Here is a 6783-nt window from a genome sequence, read left to right as displayed (position 1 = left end):
CACCCTTTGCCTGTAATATCTTCTATCCCAGTATTACAGTTCTTCAAAGTCCAGCTCAGATCCTCTCCTTGAAGCTCAATGATCTCTCCTTCCTCTGAAATACTTTATGTCCTTTAGTACATATTGTCTATTCTTGCTTATATGGTACTGTCTTGTGACAGTAACTGGAAAGCAGTTGGTAGACATATGGGTGCACATGATGGGATGCTGACACCTTAGCAGACTCATTGTAAATATAGACTAATTTTTATTTTATCTCATTTAGAAACTAAATTGTGTCCATTTACTCAATGATAATTAGGTCCTGGGTGTTTGGTTCTCACTCATAGGACCAGAGAGAAAGTCTGGTAGAAGTGCTGCCAGGAAGATTTTCAGTTATAAAAATAATAATATCAACAAACACTACAAGCACCTACTATATGCCAGAGATTGTTCTTGGTTTTTATATTACGAAGGATTACTTTTTTCTAAGTGATTAAAACCAACTCTAACAAGCACAAATCAGTATATTGGGAGAATATGAGGAAGCTCACAGAATCAAAGATAAGAATATAGGACCTGCTTCTGATTATGACAGAAATCACATTTCTTGGGGGAGAAAAGTGGGAGGAGGGCTTAGGATAAGTAAGCTCCAATTTTACTTTTTATCCATGCATCAGTCCATACAAGAATCAAAGTCCTGTGAGAAATAGTCTGATTGTGTAGCTTTGAGGTTGAACCAGCCCCTCACTTAGAGAAAGGACAGGGCACTTGCATTTAAATTTCCATCCAAATTGGCCATAAAAGGAAATTCTAAAAGAATGGAGAGTGAATACTGAGTGACTGGAAAACAATGAATATTCGTCAGAGGGCTCTACTTCCTTATTTTATTTGGCCTATAACAATAATTATTACTGTCACCTCAACTTTGTAGGTGAGAAAATTGTCAAACAAATCTTAAGTACCAGGTCTGGGATTCAGTGTCAAGAGCAGGAGCATGCAGAATGGAAATCTCCTAATATTTACACTGCATTACTTCCTTATATTAAATGAAGTGGGCTAGTTGGTGTCACAGGTTGAACTAGGAAAGACATTTCCATGAGGTACCTAGGAGAATATGGTTGGGACAAAGAGTCAGAATTGTGTCAAATCAACAGCAAGTCAAAAATATGCAAAAACAAGCAGCACGGCCGGTAGTCCCAGATTTATCTATTTGGCACTAACATATCTAGATGTTGTTTAAATTTAGTAAGATGTTTTCTATTGAATTGGCCCTCCTGGCCCTGTACAAAAGACCTGCTGGTAAAACGTCCCTTCTTAATAACTCCTTAGTAGCTCCAGCTGAGTCCCTGTCAAACTTGCCTTCCATCTGAGCACTTGAGTGCTGGAAAGAATTACCAGCATGATAAGATTTGTAGAATAATAAAGGTTTAAAAGTGTTGGCATTGTGTATCTTTCCATATTGCTCATTTTTCTTTCAGGAAGCCTGTATTATTTAGTCTCTATCAATTTTATGGTACCATATATATAAGTTTAGATATACATTTTAAAGAAAGGTATTAAAGTGAAACCCCTGTCCCACCACCCAGTTTGAATAAGATAATATTATCTTTGAATATTATCCTATATTTTCTTCCCCAGAAATAATGAAATCATGTTGATGTTGGTAATGTTAACAAAGCTCAAGCCCATTTAAGAACTCATTATCAACAGTGAAACCATGCTATTTGATTTCACTTTACTAGAAGAAAAGATGGGACTCAAGCCCAGGAACCATATTAATAAGCTCTATTAAGGAATAATTTACATAATTCACGATGGTTCATATACAGTGGGCTACAATCTGTTTGGAGAGTGAAGCAACTAATTGGCTGTGTCACACACACTCTCTTTGATAGGCAGAAGCATTAACTAACTTTGCTTTTATTTATTGTTTGAATTCATTCATTTATTGTAAGAACAAAGATCCCTCCTTAGGCAAAGACATAGAGAGGAGTAACCTACTCTGGTGTTTTGCCCTCCAATTCTTACCTATTTTCTTCCTATTCCTTTTCCTGTTCCTAGTCCTCCTACTTTGTCCCAAACATCTACCCCTCAAGTGGCCCTAGCTTGTTTCCACTCTGCTCAAGCTCCCTCCCACTGTGATACTTCCCTGGGTTCAGCCTTCCTCAGCTGCCCCCAGCATAAGCTGCCTCACCACCAGACCCTGAGCCTAAGGGTGACACTTTCCAGGTGGTTATTTCCCCCAGGCCAGCACCTCTTCCTATTGCCCATATTTCTGTGAATGCTTCCAACATTCTGGTCACCATGGCTCTCACCACAATATCCCTTTTGAATCATCTCTCTACTCTCCACAACCCATTGGTTACTGAGCTTGGTAGCGCTCCTCTCCTTGGTCCCCTCTCTTCAGTACCCTCCATTCCACTCTCCACCACCACTGCTCTCAGAGCTTATCATCTGTGATGGTTTACAGGCATATCTCAGAGATATTGTGGAATCAGTTCCAGACCACTGTAATAAAGCAAATATTACAATAAAGCAAGTTACACAAATTTTTTGGTTTCCCAGTGCATATAAAAGTTATGTTTACACTATACTGTAGTATATCAAGTATGCAATAACATGATGTCTAAAAAAATGTGCATAACATAATTTTACAATAGTTTATTGTAAAAAAAAAAACACCCCTAACCGTCAACTGAGTTTTCAGAGAGTCTTTTTTTTTTTTTTTTTTTTTTCGGTACGCGGGCCTCTCCCGTTGCGGAGCACAGGCTCCGGACGCGCAGGCTCTGCGACCATGGCTCACGGGCCCAACCACTCCGCGGCACGTGGGATCTTCACGGACCGGGGCACGAACCCGTGTCCCCTGCATCAGCAGGCGGACTCTCAATCGCTGCGCCACCAGGGAAGCCCCTCAGAGAGTCTTAATCTTCTTACTGGTGGAGGGTCTTGCTGCGACATTGATGGCTGCTGACGGATCAGGGTGGTGGTTGCTGAAGGCTGGGATGGCTGTGGCAATTTCTTAAAGTAAGACAACAGTGAAGTTTGCTGCATCAATTGACTCTTCCTTTCATGAATGATTTCTCTGTAGCATGAACTGCTGTTTGATAGCATTTTACACACAGTAGGACTTCTTTCAAAATTGGAGTCAATCCTGTCAAATCCTGCCACTGCTTTATCAACTAAGTTTATGTAATATTCTAAATCCTTTGTTGTCATTTCAACAACCTTCAAAGCACCTTCACCGGGGGTAGATTCCATCTCAAGAAACCACTTTCCTTGCTCATCCAAAAGAAGCAAGTTCTCATCCATTCATGTTTTATCATGAGATTACAGCAATTCAGTCACATCTTCAGACTCCACTTCTAATTCCAGTTCTCTTGCTATTTCTACCACATCTACACTTACTTTCTCCACTGAAGTCTTGAACCCCTCAAGTCATCCATGAGGGTTGAAATAAACTTCTTCTAAACTCCTGTTAATGTTGATATTTTGACCTCTTTCTATGAATCATGAATGTTCTTAATGTCATCTAGAAAGTTGAATGCTTTCCAGAAGGTTTTCAATTTACTTTGCTCAAATCCATCAGAGGAATCACTATCTATGGCAACAACAGCCTTTAAAAATGTATTTTTTGAATAACAAGTTGAAATTACTCCTTGATACAATGGCTAACACAGAATGGATGCTGTGTTAGTGGGCATGAAAACAACATTATCAGGAACAAGACAAGGTTGCCCACTCTCACCACTATTATTCAACATAGTTTTGGAAGTTTTAGCCACAGCAATCAGAGAAGGAAAAGAAATAAAAGGAATCCAAATCAGAAAAGAAGAAGTAAAGCTGTCATTGTTTGCAGATAACATGATACTATACATAGAGAATCCTAAAGATGCTACCAGAAAACTACTAGAGCTAATCAATGAATTTGGTAAAGTAGCAAGATACAAAAGTAATGCACAGAAATCTCTGGCATTCCTCTACACTAATGATGAAACATCTGAAAGTGAAATTAAGAAAACACTCCCATTTACCATTGCAACAAAAAGAATAAAATATCTAGGAATAAACCTACCTAAGGAGACAAAAGACCTATATGCAGAAAATTATAAGACACTGATGAAAGAAATTAAACATGATACAAACAGATGGAGAGATATACTATGTTTTTGGGTTGGAAGAATTGACATTGTGAAAAGGAATATACTACCTAAAGCAATCTACAGCTTCAATGCAATCCCTATCAAACTACCACTGGTATTTTTCACAGAACTAGAACAAAAAATTTCACAATTTGTATGGAAACACAAAAGACCCCGAATAGCCAAAGCAATCTTGACAAAGAAAAATGAAGCTGGAGGTATCAGGCTCCCTGACTTCAGACTATACTACAAAGCTACAGTAATCAAGACAGTATGGTACTGGCCCCAAAACAGAAATATAGATCAATGGAACAGGATAGAAAACCCAGAGATAAACGCACGCACATATGGTCACCTTATCTTTGATAAAGTAGGCAAGAATGTACAGTGGAGAAAAGACAGCCTCTTCATAAATGGTGCTGGAAAAACTCGACAGCTCCATGTAAAAGGATGAAATGAGAACACTCCCTAACACCATACACAAAAATAAACTCAAAATGGATTAAAGACCTAAATGTAAGACCGGACACTATCAAAATCTTAGAAGAAAACATAGGGAGAACACTCTATGACATAAATCACAGCAAAATCTTTGTTGATCCACCTCCTAGAGAAATGGAAATAAAAACAAAAATAAACAAATGGGACCTAATGAAACTTAAAGGCTTTTGCACAGCAAAGGAAACCATAAGCAAGATGAAAAGGCAACCCTCAGAATAGGAGAAAATGTTTGCAAATGAAGCAACTGACAAAGGATTAATCTCCAAAATTTACAAGCAGCTCATGCAGCTCAATATCAAAGAAACAAAAACCCAATCCAAAAATGGGCAGAAGACCTAAATAGACATTTCTCCAAAGAAGATATACAGATTGCCAACAAACACATGAAAGAATGCTCAACATCATTAAGCATTAGAGAAAAACAAATCAAAACTACAATGAGATATCATCCCACACCAGTCAGAATGGCCATCATAAAAAATTTGCAAACAATAAATGCTGGAGAGGATGTGGAGAAAAGGGAACCCTCTTGCACTGTTTGTGGGAATGTAAATTCGTACAGCCACTAAGGAGAACAGTATGGAGGTTACTTAAAAAGCTAAAAATAGAACTACCATATGACCCAGAAAACCCACTACTGGGCATATACCCTGAGAAAACTATAATTCAAAAAGAGTCATGTACCACAATGTTCATTGCAACACTATTTACAATAGCCAGGACATGGAAGCAACCTAAGTGTTCATCATCAGATGAATGGATAAAGAAGATGTGGCACATATATACAATGGAATATTACTCAGCCATAAAAAGAAATGAAATTGAGTTATTTGTAGTGAGGTGGATGGACCTAGAGTCTGTCATACAGAGTGAAGTAAGTCAGAAAGAGAAAAACAAATACCGTACACTAACACGTATATATGGAATAAAAAAAAATGGTTCTGATGAACCTAGGGCCAGGACAGGAATAAAGACGCAGACGTAGAGAATGGACTTAAGGACATGGGAAGGGGGAAGGGTAAGCTGGGATGAAGTGAGAGAGTAGCACTGACACATATACACTATCAAATATAAAATAGATAGCTAGTTGGAAGCAGCTGCATAACACAGGGAGATCAGCTCGGTGTTTTGTGATCACCTAGAGTGGTGGGATAGGGAGGATGGGGGGGAGACTCAAGAGCAAGGGGATATGGAGATATATGTATACATGTAACTGATTCACTTTGTTATGCAGCAGAAACTAACACAGCATTGTAAAGCAGTTATACTCCAATAAAGATGTTAAAAAATTTTTTTAAATAAAAAAGAATCACTGATCACAGATTACCATAACAAATACGATAACAATGAAAAAGTTTGAAATATTGGGAGAATTTTTAAAATGTAAGACAGAGACCCAATGTAAAAGAATGTTATTGGAAAAATGGTTCCGATAGACTTGTTCAACACAGAGTTGCCATAAACTTTCAATTTGTAAAAAACGCAGTATCTGCGAAGTGAAATAAAACAAAGTGCAATAAAATGAGGTATAAGTCTTCTGTGGTCTCATTTTCCTTTTAAATGTAGTGTATATATATCCCCAATTCCCTGGGTCTGAGAGGGGGGCTTTAATGACTCCTATTGCCTCATAGCGTCTTTTCTTCTTCACCTGTCAGCAAGACTCCACAATCTGGCCTGAACTCACATTTCTAGCCTTGCCTACTGCTTGCCCCTCAGTATACACCTTGGGTATTAAATTATACTATTCCCCATTATGAGATCCAAACCAGTCTCACCTCTATGCTTTTTCTGAAGCCATTCTCTCTGTCTAGAATTTAGAATATATTCCTCCTGTATCCATTGCCATCATTAAAGGCCCAGCTCAAATGGTTTCTGCCATGATACTTTCCCCAATCATCACAGCTGGAAGTGAGCATCTTTGCTCCCTGGCATTTTTTATTTTATTTTATTTTTTTGTGGTACGCGGGCCTCTCACCGTTGTGGCCTCTCCCGTTGCGGAGCACAGGCTCCGGACGCGCAGGCTCAGCGGCCATGGCTCACGGGCCCAGCCGCTCCGCGGCATGTGGGATCTTCCCTGATCAGGGCACGAACCTGTGTCCCCTGCATCGGCAGGCGGACTCTCAACCACTGCGCCACCAGGGAAACCCACTCCCTGACATTT

The sequence above is a fragment of the Stenella coeruleoalba genome, assembly GCF_951394435.1.
Source record: "Stenella coeruleoalba genome assembly, chromosome: 1".
Classification (NCBI taxonomy): Eukaryota; Metazoa; Chordata; class Mammalia; order Artiodactyla; family Delphinidae; genus Stenella; species Stenella coeruleoalba.
The sequence above is the reverse complement of the archived record's forward strand: the minus strand, read 5'-3'. Positions refer to the sequence as shown.